General features: G+C 50.1%; 1 protein-coding gene across 2 annotated transcripts in view; it reads left to right on the top strand.

Annotated features, from left to right (window-relative positions):
• ZNF644 (zinc finger protein 644) overlaps positions 1 to 17,423 on the top strand; it is a 78,791-nt gene that overhangs the window by 22,600 nt on the left and 38,768 nt on the right. For both annotated transcript variants that reach the window (XM_066597341.1, XM_066597340.1), the window contains exon 2: positions 12,415 to 12,462. The gene's annotated coding sequence lies outside the window, so the exon portion shown is untranslated. The remainder of the gene's footprint in view (positions 1 to 12,414; positions 12,463 to 17,423) is intronic.

Here is a 17,423-nt window from a genome sequence, read left to right as displayed (position 1 = left end):
TGAGAACTCCCTGAAAGTGACTCCATTCTGAAAGCTATGTCCATCAAGAAATGCACCAGGGGGCATAGTGAGCATTTTCATCCCACAGGTGTTTTGGCTATGAAAGTTTTCTCCGGTTTAGCCCCAAAAGCGGATGGAGGTACTTAATCGGTATTGCAACATTTTTGTGGGAGGGTTTGAAGCGTGAAAATGTTTGTGTTTTTTTGTTTTTTTATGTAATAATTTTCTTTCTTTTCAATAGTTATTCATCCCACAAGGCACTTGAAGATACTGCACTACTTTTATCATATACTAGTAATTAGGAAATTATATAGTACCAGTGTTTCTGGTGGTGCAATACGGCACACAGCTCTGCTACATGCACATCACACCCACTGCACTGCTACATACATTCTCCATACAACAGGGATGAAAAACAGCACAGCAGAGTCCTGCACACACTGATCACCCCCTGGACTCCTCTCACAGAGGTGACTGATCACATGACTATGACAGGTCCTGTAGGCACACGGCTACTGTAGGTGTTCGTTAGTATTCCATCCCCTACAAAACCCAGCGGCCTCAGTTGCTATGGAATACCTAGCCGGACAGCAGCCGTGTGCTTACAGGACTTGTGATGTCACTCTCATATGATTAGGGGCGGAGCATGTAACTCACTTGGAATGAAGGACCTTTGATGTCGCTGTCGTGATCAGGGGCGGGGCATAAAACTAACTTGACTAAGGATGAAGGATCTTTTGATTTCACCATCATGTGATCAGGGGCTGAGCAAGTAACGCATGGATGGATAAGTGGTCGTTAGTAGTTTTGATTTTTGTGAAAAACAGGTGACCTAATGCAGTAAACACAAAACTGGCATACAGAGCTGCACATGAATAAAAAAAATGTCCGTGCTCTTATGGACGTAGCGCCAATGCATTTTTATATGCACTTGTATCTATGACCTGGCTCAGCGCTCCAACTCCTTGGGGCCAATACTTTTTTTGCTTAATGGGGTTCATAGGAGCTGGCAGTCTCTTTAAACTTCCTATCGATTATATGGGTACCAATGGTACCCGCTTCATTGCTAAGTGACGGTGTGAGAAATACAAATATTGAAAAAAACCTGTACTGTGCATGACTGACAGCGAGCAGCTGTGGTCATACACAATGCAGAAGCCACAGGTTTGTCGGGTCACCATGCGGCTTCACAGCCTGAATACACTGCACAATTCCACATGCGGAATCCTACCCAGTCGTAGGAAGCCGGCCTAAGCCCACTCTCACACTTGGTGCTTTTTACAAGGTTCAGCGCGGCATTTCAAATGCTGCGCTAAACTTTGTACGACGCCTCAGTTGATTTTTATTGGTCTCCGCACACTAGCGTTTGAATCGCGTTTAACGTCGCGATTTTCTAACGCTGTCTGCTCTATTTTTGTGCTTTTTAAAGTTCCTCATCATCCAGTCCAATGATGGGGTGTTTTAAAAAAAAAAAAAAGGCAGAATGTGTTCAAAAACGTGTGAAAATGTGATCTATTAAAATGCAGCGTTTTGCTAATGCCTCTGTGAGAGCAGGCTCTGGATAGATGCCTCTTGTAAGTACAAGAAAGGGTATCAGGACGTGCATACCATGTTTCCCTGAAAAATAAGCCCAACCCTGATTTTTCTGGAGGCTTGAAGTATAGGAAAAAAAAGAATACATTACCTAGTAGGCTCGACCAGTGTCCTCCCGCTACTCCCTGGAGCTCCGCCGCATGTCCTGCAGTCCTCAGCCGCCCACGGAAGATCATTTCCTGGTTACTGGATTCATAAATCCCACCTCCATAATCGATGCTTTTTACAGGCGCTGATTGGTTCTTGAGTGCCGCTCAGGCAATCAATGCAGCACTGGATAAACCATTGCGATGGCTGTGATTGGTTCATCCAGCGCTGCATTGATTGGCTGAGCAGCGGCTAAAGAACCAATCACAGCCGTTACGTTGTGGAGGCAGGATTTATGAGTTGGCCAATATATGCCGCAGCTCAGTCAATTCATAAATCCCGCCTCCACAATGTGATGACTGATTGGCTGAGCACCAGTCAAAGAACCAATCGCAGCCATCGCGTTGGTTTATCGAGTGCTGCATTGAGCTCGAGAACCAATCACAGCCATTGCTTTCTGGAGGTGGGATTTATGAATCTCGTAACCAGGAAGTGGTGATGTGAGCGAAGATGACTGCAGGAGCACCAGAGAGCAGCGTGAGAACCTGGACCGAGCCGACAATAGGCCCTAGTGCCCCTTTTGGGGGCAAAAATTAATATAAGACAGGGTCTTTTTTTTTTTTTTTTTAAGCGGGGAAACGCGGTAATATACATATACACACTTGCATCATGTAATCCCTCATATAGAAAGAAGTTCTAAAGATGAATGCATGCAGTATTACACATGCCGTAGGCCCACACGGGGGTTAGGCATATACACACAAGATGGCAACCACTTTTCTTATCAAATTGTACTAACAAGAATATCTTCAAACATCTTCTCTTAAATAGCAATCCTAATTTGTTTCTAAGCAACGGTCGCTTTAACTTCCAGCAGTTACATGGTGGGATTTACACGGCGCCCGTCTCTCCGACAGTTGGCATTATGTCTGATCTCTTGTACTGTATGGACCATGTTTATCTTTTATTTCAGGTCTTTTGTTTTTCTGTGTGATGTTAACCTGAGTTTTGTGCTTTTTGTGCTGTCAGGATTCTCTGTAATTACTCGAAGAGGTCCTCTGGCTTTATATACCTTGTTAAAAGGGGTTATTTCACAATACAAGTTATCCCTAGCCACAGGGTAGGACATAACCTAGCTGACTACTGGGACCTCACCAATCATGAGACCGGTGGTCCCAAAGGTCCCGGCGTGGAGGGTCACACATGACTTCAAACGAGAAAAAAAACCTAAAGATGTTTTGGGGCTGTAGATCTCTAATGACCTATACACACATTACCATAGTAACAGACTAGGGAGCAATTCAAACAAAGGACCTTCCTACAAAAACTTGCAATCTATGAAGAGAGCGTAAATGATTCAAAATGTAAAAAGTGCTTATTGTGTACCAAGATCTGGTCATGTCAGCTGTATGAGCCTTCACGAGCCAATATCTGCGTACTCCGAGCCATAAGGATGATGCTGTAGAATGAAGCGTTCTGAGGAATGATGGAACACGGGAGGTGGCTGAATGATGGAACACGGGAGGTGGCTGAATGATGGAACACGGGAGGTGGCTGAATGATGGAACACGGGAGGTGGCTGAATGATGGAACACGGGAGGTGGCCGGTAGAAGTGACAGGCTGGGGAATGTGAAAGGACCGCCTTGTTTCAATAGATCTAGAATAAAGTAACTTTGCAATGGGTCCTAAAGGAAATCTGACCCCACTTTTATGCTGTCTGTCTGGTGTATCTGTAGTTTTATTAATAAGTACATACAAGAGTATATAGTATAAGTAGGTAGTCCTCTACTATTCATGAGCTTCAGCTCTGACCACCGTCCCTCTAATGAGGATTGACATGTCAATAGCCGCACGGGTTTTGTGCAGATTTTTTTTCCACAGCGTGTAGATGACATTTTTAAAATCTCATCCACTTTGCTGCTACTGTAAATTTTGCAACAAATCCGCCACGTGTAGTAATAGTGACCCCCTATATAGTGCTAGCCCCAGTGGTGATGGCGACCCCCTATATAGTGCTAGCCCCAGTGGTGATTGCGACCCCCTATATAGTGCTAGCCCCAGTGGTGATGGCGACCCCCTATATAGTGCTAGCCCCAGTGGTGATGGCGACCCCCTATATAGTGCTAGCCCCAGTGGTGATGGCGACCCCCTATATAGTGCTAGCCCCAGTGGTGATGGCGACCCCCTATATAGTGCTAGCCCCAGTGGTGATGGCGACCCCCTATATAGTGCTAGCCCCAGTGGTGATGGCGACCCCCTATATAGTGCTAGCCCCAGTGGTGATGGCGACCCCCTATATAGTGCTAGCCCCAGTGGTGATGGCGACCCCCTATATAGTGCTAGCCCCAGTGGTGATGGCGACCCCCCTATATAGTGCTAGCCCCAGTGGTGATGGCGACCCCCCTATATAGTGCTAGCCCCAGTGGTGATGGCGACCCCCCTATATAGTGCTAGCCCCAGTGGTGATGGCGACCCCCCCTATATAGTGCTAGCCCCAGTGGTGATGGCGACCCCCCTATATAGTGCTAGCCCCAGTGGTGATGGCGACCCCCCCCCCCCTATATAGTGCTAGCCCCAGTGGTGATGGCGACCCCCCCTATATAGTGCTAGCCCCAGTGGTGATGGCGACCCCCCTATATAGTGCTAGCCCCAGTGGTGATGGCGACCCCCCTATATAGTGCTAGCCCCAGTGGTGATGGCGACCCCCCTATATAGTGCTAGCCCCAGTGGTGATGGCGACCCCCCTATATAGTGCTAGCCCCAGTGGTGATGGCGACCCCCCCCTATATAGTGCTAGCCCCAGTGGTGATGGCGACCCCCCCTATATAGTGCTAGCCCCAGTGGTGATGGCGACCCCCCCTATATAGTGCTAGCCCCAGTGGTGATGGCGACCCCCCTATATAGTGCTAGCCCCAGTGGTGATGGCGACCCCCCTATATAGTGCTAGCCCCAGTGGTGATGGCGACCCCCCTATATAGTGCTAGCCCCAGTGGTGATGGCGACCCCCCCTATATAGTGCTAGCCCCAGTGGTGATGGCGACCCCCCTATATAGTGCTAGCCCCAGTGGTGATGGCGACCCCCCTATATAGTGCTAGCCCCAGTGGTGATGGCGACCCCCCTATATAGTGCTAGCCCCAGTGGTGATGGCGACCCCCCTATATAGTGCTAGCCCCAGTGGTGATGGCGACCCCCCTATATAGTGCTAGCCCCAGTGGTGATGGCGACCCCCCTATATAGTGCTAGCCCCAGTGGTGATGGCGACCCCCCTATATAGTGCTAGCCCCAGTGGTGATGGCGACCCCCCTATATAGTGCTAGCCCCAGTGGTGATGGCGACCCCCCTATATAGTGCTAGCCCCAGTGGTGATGGCGACCCCCCTATATAGTGCTAGCCCCAGTGGTGATGGCGACCCCCCTATATAGTGCTAGCCCCAGTGGTGATGGCGACCCCCCCCTATATAGTGCTAGCCCCAGTGGTGATGGCGACCCCCCCCTATATAGTGCTAGCCCCAGTGGTGATGGCGACCCCCCCCTATATAGTGCTAGCCCCAGTGGTGATGGCGACCCCCCCCTATATAGTGCTAGCCCCAGTGGTGATGGCGACCCCCCCTATATAGTGCTAGCCCCAGTGGTGATGGCGACCCCCCTATATAGTGCTAGCCCCAGTGGTGATGGCGACCCCCCTATATAGTGCTAGCCCCAGTGGTGATGGCGACCCCCCTATATAGTGCTAGCCCCAGTGGTGATGGCGACCCCCTATAGTGCTAGTGAATAAGCCAAAAAAGAGAGATGTGGGCTCACCTCACCAGCAGTAACTTTCAATGTTGCAGGAAGATCTGGGATCCAACAGGAGCTCCATCCTCGAGTAGCCGACGGCAAACGGCCAGATTCCATATGAGCAGAAAATAGAGATGGAGGGGAGCTGCTACCGTTAAAAATTTCCTTCTTTATTGAATAAAATAAAGCATACAGCTCACAAGTGCACGCTGAACGCGTTTCGGCAAAAGCCTTTGTCAACAGCTATGAGGTATGGAGTACATAAGACATTTATAGACCAAATACAAATTAAAATCAAAGGAGAGATACCTGTGTATGAGAGATTTTAACGGTAGCAGCTCCCCTCCATCTCTATTTTCTGCCTGTATTGCTAGCCCCAGTGGTGATGGCGACCCCTGTATTGCTAGCTCCAGTGGTGATGGCGACCCCTGTATTGCTAGCCCCAGTGGTGATAGCGACCCCTGTATTGCTAGCCCCAGTGGTGATAGCGACCCCTGTATTGCTAGCCCCAGTGGTGATAGCGACCCCTGTATTGCTAGCCCCAGTGGTGATAGCGACCCCTGTATTGCTAGCCCCAGTGGTGATAGCGACCCCGGTATTGCTAGCCCCAGTGGTGATAGCGACCCCGGTATTGCTAGCCCCAGTGGTGATAGCGACCCCGGTATTGCTAGCCCCAGTGGTGATAGCGACCCCGGTATTGCTAGCCCCAGTGGTGATAGCGACCCCGGTATTGCTAGCCCCAGTGGTGATAGCGACCCCGGTATTGCTAGCCCCAGTGGTGATAGCGACCCCGGTATTGCTAGCCCCAGTGGTGATAGCGACCCCGGTATTGCTAGCCCCAGTGGTGATAGCGACCCCGGTATTGCTAGCCCCAGTGGTGATAGCGACCCCGGTATTGCTAGCCCCAGTGGTGATAGCGAGCCCGGTATTGCTAGCCCCAGTGGTGATAGCGAGCCCGGTATTGCTAGCCCCAGTGGTGATAGCGAGCCCGGTATTGCTGGCCCCAGTGGTGATAGCGAGCCCGGTATTGCTGGCCCCAGTGGTGATAGCGAGCCCGGTATTGCTGGCCCCAGTGGTGATAGCGAGCCCGGTATTGCTGGCCCCAGTGGTGATAGCGAGCCCGGTATTGCTGGCCCCAGTGGTGATAGCGAGCCCGGTATTGCTGGCCCCAGTGGTGATAGCGAGCCCGGTATTGCTGGCCCCAGTGGTGATAGCGAGCCCGGTATTGCTGGCCCCAGTGGTGATAGCGAGCCCGGTATTGCTGGCCCCAGTGGTGATAGCGAGCCCGGTATTGCTGGCCCCAGTGGTGATAGCGAGCCCGGTATTGCTGGCCCCAGTGGTGATAGCGAGCCCTGTATTGGTGGCCCCAGTGGTGATAGCGAGCCCTGTATTGGTGGCCCCAGTGGTGATAGCGAGCCCTGTATTGGTGGCCCCAGTGGGGATAGCGAGCCCTGTATTGGTGGCCCCAGTGGGGATAGCGAGCCCTGTATTGGTGGCCCCAGTGGGGATAGCGAGCCCTGTATTGGTGGCCCCAGTGGGGATAGCGAGCCCTGCATTGGTGGCCCCAGTGGGGATAGCGAGCCCTGCATTGGTGGCCCCAGTGGGGATAGCGAGCCCTGCATTGGTGGCCCCAGTGGGGATAGCGAGCCCTGTATTGGTGGCCCCCGTAGTAATGGCGTCTTTCATAGCCGCTATGCTCTTCAGATGCAGGGAGAGATTTAGCAGTGCAGATTACAATAGGGGTGATTGGAAAGGCCGTGGGCCACCTTGGAGTCTTGGGCCCAGAGCAGTCGTCCCTGCTATAATCTGCCATTGGTCCCCACTCTACTCACCCCCGTAGCCGTGTCCAGAAAGCCTGTACTGAGGAAATAAGCATGCAGGACCTGTGGTCGGCATAGTAATGTGGATCACATGACCGGAGCTGGCTCATGTGATCCGCGTTGCTATGCTGAACACAGGTCCTGCATGCTCCTTTCCTCAATACAGGCTTTCTGGACACGGCTACAGCGGTGAGGAGAGCAGGGACCTAGGCCCTCAGTCGGAGCCCCTGACAATCACTCGCGGAGCCCACTTTGAGAAACCCTGATTCATTGGCTCGTATAGGAGGGCCCCTGTAGGGAGACCGCTGTTAGTCAGCAGGAGGGAGAGTGGGACAAGGCTAAAGCTCATGAATATCAAGGACAGTTTTTGTTTTTCTGAGTGCGATGATATTGATAGTTTGTCAGAAACTTGTACTTCAGATACATAAAATGGACCTATTTCTGTAGTCACGGCCTGTCGCCACCTCAGGCAGCCTCAGAGAGGGAAGTGTAAAGGTGGTAAGGGATTACCTTTAACCCCTCTACAATGTGACAAACGTGCGCATCATGTTGCAGGGTAGTGTATGAGATGGGCTCAGGAGCTGAAGCCTGCCCCATGTGCTTCCGCTGCCAGCTGTGTAGTAGTGACCGCAGCATCTAACCAGTTAGGCCTCATGTCCACGGGCAAATTCGGATTTTAAATCTGCAGCATTTTTCCTGCACACGGATCCGCGCCCCACAGGGATGCATTAGACACCCGCAGGTAGTTAAATACCTGTGGATGTCATTTTTCCCTGCAGGCGCGGGTCCCGCGTGCAGGAAAAAATCCGGACATGCTACATTTAGGTGCGGGTCTCCCGCAGGGGCGGCTCCCGCAGGCTTCTATTGAGGCCTATGGAAGCCGTCCGGATCCGCAGGAGACCCGCGCCTGAATTAAACTCACCTGCTCCGGGCGATGCAGGTCTTCCTTCCTTTTTTTGTTCGGCCCGGCGGATGTGCCCGATGCATGCGCGCTGCACGCAGCCGGCGTGCTGAGCACATCCGCCAGGCCGGAGAAAGAGGATTCGGCCGCGAAGGAAGGAAGAAAGACACGCACGGACCGCAGCAGGTGAGTTTATTCTTATTTTCAGCCTACATGTCCATGGAGCAGGAGGAACCCGCTATGGATTCTCCATGGAGAATCCGTAGCGTGCCTGATTTTCCCCGTGGACATGAGGCCTTAGACTAAAGGAGTGGCCTCCATCTGTCACCTGATTAGCCTCTGCCTAGTGAGGGGTTATCGGAAGGACCTCAGGTCTGCCATAGGACAATGCTGACAGCGCAAAAACATGCCAAACGGAAGTATCATGTGGTGCTCAGGTGAACACGCGTTCAAGTGCTTACCTTAAAAATGTTTAATAGAGATGAGCGAACTTACTCGTTAAGGGCGATTTCGCAATCGAGCATCGCTATTTTCGAGTACCTGGCTACTCGGGTGAAAAGACCCCCCCGGCGCCCCCTGAATCTTCTCACCCGAGTAGTCAGGTACTTGAAAATAGCGATGCTCGATTGCGAAATCGCCCTTAACGAGTACGTTCGCTCATCTCTATTAAATAATCAATTAAAAAGAAAATAAAATAAAAGCAAAAAATCTTTTCCTATTGATTCAGTAAAAGGGGGAAAAATGCTCAGAAGGCTGTCTGTACCCCAAAATGGTAGCAATAAAAATAAGCCCTCACTCCTCTTTGTGCTGGTGCAAAGCAAATTATTCTTGTTTTTCGCCTTTTAATATAAGCTGCTGTTGACGTACAGTTTTTGTGACCTGTCACTCGCCCCCCACATCCCCAAAAGCATGTTAGACAAAGTATTTTTTCACAAACCCTTTTTTTTTTTTTTCTTTTTGTGGTACTTTCTGCCCCATTTTAACATTTTCCTATTGACATGCGGCCAACATCTATCTGAGGTGGTTTTGACTAAAATAAAGTGACAAAGAATATATGGAAAAATGCCATACACCGGCACGAGGAAACGCAGAATTATGAAACACGTGATTTTCAATGGCTTGATTCCCATTTGTGATTTTTTCCTTCTTTCCCTCTCATACGATGTTGCAAGATTTGGGAGATTTGGAAAATCGCTGCCTGCCCTCTTTCTGAGTTTTGTGACTTTAACTTTTTTTTTTGCCCTTGCCCATGTTTCCTTATGGAACCTCCATTTTATCGTATTGCACGAACTTGCAATGTGGTTTTAAAATTAGCAACTCCAGTTTTTGATCTGATTAGTTTTCCTGATCTAAATCCTTTTTTTAGTTTGCTTTACCCCTTCTCTTAGGCCTTTCGAAGTCCTGATTATCTGTGCTGAAGTGTATTCCAAACTCTGTGGACACATCTGAATAGAATCCAGATCTATATATTCCTTCCAGAGCTGCCTTTGCTGTTCTCTATACTTGGTCCTCAGCGCTCATCTTATACCTAATAAGGTCTCTTCTGCTTTTATATCAACAGCATTAAGATCCCCAGAGTTCTGGAAGCGAGCAGCTTCTGTACATGGAACATAGATGATCCAGTTTACATGCTCTCTTTCTCGTTGTTTTATAGTTAGACATTAAGTTCTAAGGCTATTCTATATTCACACCTGCTTTTAAAGGGAGTCTGTCAGCTCCAATGAGCCTCATCAGCTAAACGTATGGGCTGTATACAAGGATATATTGTACTTAACCTCCAGTGTGGTATTGCCGGCACTGCTCTCATTCATTTAAGTGGAAGTTGTGCCTGCAGTACCACAATGAGCCACTGTACAATACAGGGCACTATCTGCTTCCTGCTCCAAACACTGAACAATTGTCGAATGCATATACTTTTACTCAGCAACAATAGTCCGGCAGAGAATGGAGGTGGGGCGGGCTGGGATTTGCTTATTCTACAATCTATGTTGATTTTAGTTGACATTTTGGGGGTTTTGGATCCAATTATCCATTTTCGAAAGCCGCCCACTACCACCTGGCAGTATAACTACACTCAAAGACTCAATACAATATTGTTACATTCACAATAGTCTGGGGCAAGACTGCTCATACTTCCTGCCCATGAACATAAAAGTGGCAGGCATGTCGCTCAGCCCTAGCTCCCATTACCCATTTAGACCGCCTGCAGACTGCCGGGTCGGATCCCGCTGGAGAATTCTCGCAGCGGGGCCTGACCCGAGCCACTGCAGGGACTAGCGCGGCACTCGCCTGCTCCAGCAGCTCTGGCTCTGTGATGTGCCGGCTGCCGGCCAGCTGGCACATGTGCAGAGCGGAGCCAGCGGCTGGGGAGTGACAATAGAGCATGCCGCAACCTGTTCTCTCGCGGCCGTCTGCATAGCATTGCGTTTTCTAACGCAATCCTATGGCAGCTTCCATGGTTGGAAATTCCGAGAGAAATCCTGCTGCAGAATTTCCGCCCGTGTGCATGAGGGCCTAACTTATTTAGTTGGTGACTAGTGTGTGACCCGCCAGCGTTAAGGAGGACACAGAAGTAGCAGTCTCCTCTGTTCCAGGTGGGCAATGTGTTGTCGGAGAGCAGGACTTCTAGCAGACATACTTAGTAAGAGATACGTCTTCTAAAAGTTTTCGGAAACTTCCAGCAGCGCCGTGAATAAGCCTGCAAGGAAGATGCTTATAGGGAGAACACAGGATGGATGCAGGGCACATCTTATTTTTCCACCTCCCCCATACCAGATATATGAAGCTGTGGTTTGCATGCATGACCACCGCACCATTCTCTGTTTATGGGGGATGCTGAATAATGCATTCAGCTGTTTTCCCATCAAGGTGAGACCTCATGTCCACAGGCGGATCGGATTCCACATGCGGGAGCCCGCAGCGGAATCCGACCCTGCTCACGGCTGAGGACACTGCAGGTCTTCTGCTTATCCGTCCGGGTCTTCATTTTCTTCACTGCCAATGTGCGTGGAAGCGCCGGCTGTCACGCTGCTGCACACGTTCAGTGGAGTTTTTTGCTTTTGAACCGCTTTCCTGCGGATTGGTTGGCTTCCATTGACTTCAATGGAAGCCGTCCGTGCGGGATCCGCACTAAAATGGAGCAAGGTCCGCAAATCAAATCTGCATGCTTTATTTCATTTGCGGACGCCCACGTCTCCCTATGATTTGTGGATCTTCCGCGCGGGTGACCGGTGTGGATTCAGCAAATCAAACCCGCCCGTGTACATTAATCCAAAGTGGCGCAGCAGCACAGCCCTCATGCAGTCTGTTTTAGACAGTTTGGTCAGAAACCTGCAGACCGGTAGCCCACTGGAGGTTATTTTGTAGGACTCTGGCAGTGGTCCTCCTCGGACAAAGGAACAGATATTAGTCCTGATGGTGGCTTGGTGTCTTCTAGCCTTTCTTGTGTAACAGCCGGAGTGCTGGACGCGCTCAAGACTGTACTTGAAGACTCCTCAAACAGTCTTGGAACAACACATGGATGTGCTATCCTGGAGGAGCAGCAGTAGTAGACACCAGCCACATCAAAGACTATAACACACCCCAGTAGTGAAAGGTCAATAAATCTCTAACACAAAAGCCACCGGAACGAAGCACACAAAATTGAAAGCAGTTAAAAAGACTACATTTATACTGTATATACAGACAGAAAGCCATAATAAGACACTACAGGTATTTACCCCCAAATATTGGAACAGGCAGTATGGAGGAGCAAAGTAAAAGGGGATGGATGCCAAAGAACCAATATTCATAGGCTACATCCAAGTGCACATCAACAATACAAACCTTAATGATGTGTTGGAAGGTAGGTATCCATACCAAAAACTCCTCCCTACCAGTCCAGGCTGCAGTAATAGATGGGAACCCCCATTCACATCCGCCTTAGGGAGCTCCGTTTACACAGCAGGAAACACTCCTTGGCTGACCAGAACCGTCTTGTGACTGAACCACACGGACCCTCATTGACTAGAATGGGGTCCATTCCATTTCCAGGTAGCAGTCGAGCATTTTGTCGAGTTTACAGGACGAAATAGCACAACCGTCAGTAGTTAATGGCCACGCAGTATGTTTGTCGGGGTATTATGTATTATATATTTTATTATAAACGGATATTGATCAGTAGTGATCTAATGTCTGAGAATGCCCAATCACTGACTAATCTGCACAACTCAATGTTACTATTTATTTGTTTTCAGGATTTGAAAGAAGCCATCCGAATTTGGTAGACTTCAAAGTAAACCATTGTAAGTAGCCTTCATCCCTAATTTACCTGTATTACCACTTATACTGCACCTTAATAACTTGTGATCAGTTCCTGTGTTGATCATTTTTCAATCTCCCCCAATTTTCACATAAATTCAGACTTTATAACAGACGAGTCTTCTGTAACCTGCGATGAAAAAGGGTGAAGTCTGTCTAATATTACAGAATGGACAGATCTATACCTGGGTTGTGTGTTTGACTGCGTGTACAATATATACACTTGAATAAGGGGGTTTTGCCATCCAAATAAAATGATTACCCTTACTTTTTTATTTTAGGTAGGGTCCAGCTGAGGACCAACTCGCCCCGAGACGCAGCTAACAGCCGCCGCGGGTATCATAAGTGACATCTGGGCGGAAGCATCTGACTGCTGCGACCAATCAGAGGCCACAGCGTCACATCTCCGAACTCCTGGTGGTATGGCGCCCAGAATATAAGATCTGATGGCAACAGCGCCGATGGTGACGCTGTGGATTCTGAGTGGCCACAGCAGTCATGTGCTTCCAACTTCGGCTGACAGCTGCGTTTCGGGGCTCATAGAGTGGTGTATATACCTTAGTTTTTTATTTCAGGCAGGGCCCAGCCTGGGGATGGGGTTTTATTTTAATGACAAACCCTCTTATAACCTTTACGCTTGGTTTTTCTTTTTCTTTTTTTTTTTCAACATAGAATAGAATCTTGAAATTTATCCCGTCGTTAAAGGGGCTACATCGCCAACATTTGTTTTTTGTTAATTAAAACCAGATAAAGATAATATATTTTTCTAATCTGTTTTTATTTTCTGACTGTAGAATTTTTTTATTCTGCTGTCTATACATGATGATTTGGGCAGCCATCTTTCCTGAGCTACATTTTAACAGCCTTGAGAGCGTTCAGATAATATGCCTTACAGAAGCTTCATGGGCCATCACACAATGGACAGGAGCTGACCCACTGACTTATATGGAGATTGATCTAGACCTGCTCTGTGACCTGTACGGAGGGGAGTAGATAGTCACAGCTCATCGCCTGTTGTGAATGGTGGATTCTGTGTTCGCTACATACAGGGGTTTCCCTTTCGGTGTAATCCTGCCTGTGATGTTAGGGTTCATGTCCACGACTTGTATTTCACCGCATATTATGCATGTGTTGCACACTGAGCATGTCCATGTGCGTGTGATACACGGGCCTGCACAGTACACTTGCGGCCGTCCGCGGTCTCTGCCAGCAGACCTGCTGTTTACAAAATCTGTAAAACGGCATAAAGAGACCCGCAGCACTTGGCCTGTATGGCCGCGGACATGAGGCCTTAGTGAGATGACTGCTGCAAAGTTTTCTCTACAGATCAGGAAATATCTATCAGCCTATTATTGTGCTCCGTGTTAAAAATGCATGATTTTAGGATTAAAAAAAACAAACTGTTACCAAAAGTGAAAAAAATAAATAAAACCTACGCACACTAAAAATTGTTAAATTCACAGTACGTGCAGTGATTCAGAGTAACACATACGCAGGCACAGTGCATTCACCTGTCCCGGGTTCGGGCAGCATGAAGGTGGTGACAGGTTCCCCTTAACTTTCTGATCGTCGAGGAGCCTCATGCTACGACCTTTAGGCCTTGGGCAACTATCGCACATGCGCTTTTTATCGTGATTGCCGCGGCGTTGTGAACACCGCGTTAACTGCGGTGTAACACTCCTATTTCAATGGGGCTTCACAGACATGCGCTTGAACACCGCAATTTTCTAGCGCTGTCTGCTTTATTTTTTCCCAGCGTGTTTTCTCTTTTTAACGCATCTCGTCGCCCATCGCAATGATGGGGTGTGTATAAAAAAACAAAAACAAACCCTGTGGAATACAGATTACGGGGGTAAAATCTCTACGTTTTGCCAACGCTTAGTGTGAGAGTGGCCTTATACACACGGGCAATTGCAGTCAGTGAAAAACGCATAGATTTCACTGTGAGTGTGCATTTTGCTTCGGTTTGTAACTAGAGATGAGCGAGCGTACTCGTCCGAGCTTGATACTCGTTCGAGTATTAGCGTGTTCGAGATGCTCGTTACTCGTGACGAGTACCACACTATGTTCGAGTTACTTTCACTTTCATCTCTGAGACGTTAGCGCGCTTTTCTGGCCAATAGAAAGACAGGGAAGGCATTACAACTTCCCCCTGCGACGTTCAAGCCCTATACCACCCCCCTGCAGTGAGTGGCTGGCGAGATCAGGTGTCACCCGAGTATATAAATCAGCCCCTCCCGCGGCTCGCCACACATGCATTCTGACATAGTTCAGGGACAGTGCTGTTGGTGCCGGAGCTGCTATAGGGAGAGCGTTAGGAGTATTTTAGGCTTCAAGAACCCCAACGGTCCTTCTTAGGGCCACATCTAACCGTGTGCAGTAGTGTGGAGGCTGCTTTTTGCAGTGTTGCACATTTTTTTTTTTTTTGTATATCGGCCGTGCAGAGCATTGCGCCCTGCAGTAATTATACATAGTCCAGGGCCAGTAGTGGTGAGGCAGGGACAGAAGACATATATTTATTGAATATAGACAGTGGGCCTTTCCAAAAACATTTGGAAAAAAAAATCTATTTGGGCTGCCTGTGACTGTCCTCAGTGTACTGGATCTGTGCTGGGTGTAGTTGTCCTCCTAATTCATACGCAGCCAGCTAAGTGTTACAGCAGGCTTGCGCAAAATTATTTCCTGGCTCTGTGTTGGCTGTTACATTACCGCTGTATTCCAGTCCACAGTGCAACAGTCTGCAGTTATTTTACATACTCCAGGGCCAGTAGTGGTGAGGCAGGGACAGAAGATATATTTATTGAATATAGGCAGTGGGCCTTTCCAAAAACATTTGGGAAAAAAAATCTATTTGGGCTGCCTGTGACTGTCCTCAGTCTACTGGGTCTGTGCTGGGGGTAGTTGTCCTCCTAATTCATACGCAGCCAGCTAAGTGTTACAGCAGGCGTGCGCAAAATTATTTCCTGGCTCTGCTGTGCGTTCCGTAAGCGAAGTCGGCCTCCAACCACAGGCCAATAAGCGGCACATTTAATTACAGCGTTCTGTTTCTGCACTACTGGTAATACAGCATGCTGAGGGGTAGGGGTAGGCCTAGAGGACGTGGACGCAGCCGAGGACGCGGAGGCCCAAGTCAGGGTGTGGGCACAGGCCGAGCTCCTGATCCAGGTGTATCGCAGCCGACTGCTGCGGGATTAGGAGAGAGACACGTTTCTGGCGTCCCCACATTCATCACACAATTAATGGGTCCACGCGGTAGACCTTTATTAGAAAATGAGCAGTGTGAGCAGGTCCTGTCGTGGATGGCAGAAAGTGCATCCAGCAATCTATCGAACACCCAGAGTTCTGCGCCGTCCACTGCTGCAACTCTGAATCCTCTGGCTGCTGCTCCTCCTTCCTCCCAGCCTCCTCACTCCATTACAATGACACATTCTGAGGAGCAGGCAGACTCCCAGGAACTGTTCCCGGGCCCCTGCCCAGAATGGCCAGCAAGGGTTCCGAATCCTCTCCCACTGGAGAAGTTTGTCGTGACCGATGCCCAACCTTTGGAAAGTTCCCGAGGTCCGGGGGATGAGGCTGGGGACTTCCGGCAACTGTCTCAAGAGCTTTCAGTGGGTGAGGAGGACGATGACGATGAGACACAGTTGTCTATCAGTGAGGTAGTAGTAAGGGCAGTAAGTCCGAGGGAGGAGCGCACAGAGGATTTGGAGGAAGAGCAGCAGGATGATGAGGTGACTGACCCCACCTGGTTTGCTACGCCTACTGAGGACAGGTCTTCAGAGGGGGAGGCAAGGGCAGCAGCAGGGCAGGTTGGAAGAGGCAGTGCGGTGTCCAGGGGTAGAGGCAGGGCCAGACCGAATAATCCACCAACTGTTTCCCAAAGCGCCCCCTCGCGCCATGCCACCCTGCAGAGGCCGAGGTGCTCAAAGGTCTGGCAGTTTTTCACTGAGAGTGCAGACGACCGACGAACAGTGGTGTGCAACCTTTGTCGCGCCAAGATCAGCCGGGGAGCCACCACCACCAGCCTCACCACCGCCAGCATGCGCAGACATATGATGGCCAAGCACCCCACAAGGTGGGACGAAGGCCGTTCACCGCCTCCGGTTTGCACCGCTGCCTCTTCCCCTGTGCCCCAACCTGCCACTGAGATCCAACCCCCCTCTTAGGACACAGGCACTACCGTCTCCTGGCCTGCACCCACACCCTCACCTCCGCTGTCCTCGGCCCCATCCACCGATGTCTGTCAGTGCACCGTCCAGCCGTCGCTAGCGCAAGTGTTGGAGCGCAAGTACGCCGCCACGCACCCGCACGCTCAAGCGTTAAACGTGCACATAGCCAAATTTATCAGCCTGGAGATGCTGCCGTATAGGGTTGTGGAAACGGAGGCTTTCAAAAGTATGATGGCGGCCCCGCGCTACTCAGTTCCCAGTCGCCACTACTTTTCCCGATGTGCCGTCCCAGCCCTCACCAACGCGGTTACTGCCAAGGTCCACTTAACAACGGACACGTGGATAAGCACAGGCGGGCAGGGCCACTATATCTCCCTGACGGCACATTGGGTTAATTTAGTGGAGGCTGGGACAGAGTCAGAGCCTGGGACCGCTCACGTCCTACCCACCCCCAGAATTGCGGGCCCCAGCTCGGTGGTGGTATCTGCGGCGGTGTATGCTTCCTCTACTAAACCATCCTCCTCCTCCTCCTCCTACGCAACCTCTGTCTCGCAATCAAGATGTGTCAGCAGCAGCACGTCGCCAGCAGTCGGTGTCTCGCGGCACGGCAGCACAGCGGTGGGCAAGCGTCAGCAGGCCGTGCTGAAACTACTCAGCTTAGGAGAGAAGAGGCTCACGGCCCACGAACTGCTGCAGGGTCTGACAGAGCAGACCGACCGCTGGCTTGCGCCGCTGAGCCTCCAACCGGGCATGGTCGTGTGTGACAACGGCCGTAACCT

The sequence above is a fragment of the Eleutherodactylus coqui genome, chromosome 3, assembly GCF_035609145.1.
Source record: "Eleutherodactylus coqui strain aEleCoq1 chromosome 3, aEleCoq1.hap1, whole genome shotgun sequence".
In the NCBI taxonomy this organism is placed as follows: domain Eukaryota; kingdom Metazoa; phylum Chordata; class Amphibia; order Anura; family Eleutherodactylidae; genus Eleutherodactylus; species Eleutherodactylus coqui.
The sequence above is the reverse complement of the archived record's forward strand: the minus strand, read 5'-3'. Positions and strand labels throughout refer to the sequence as shown.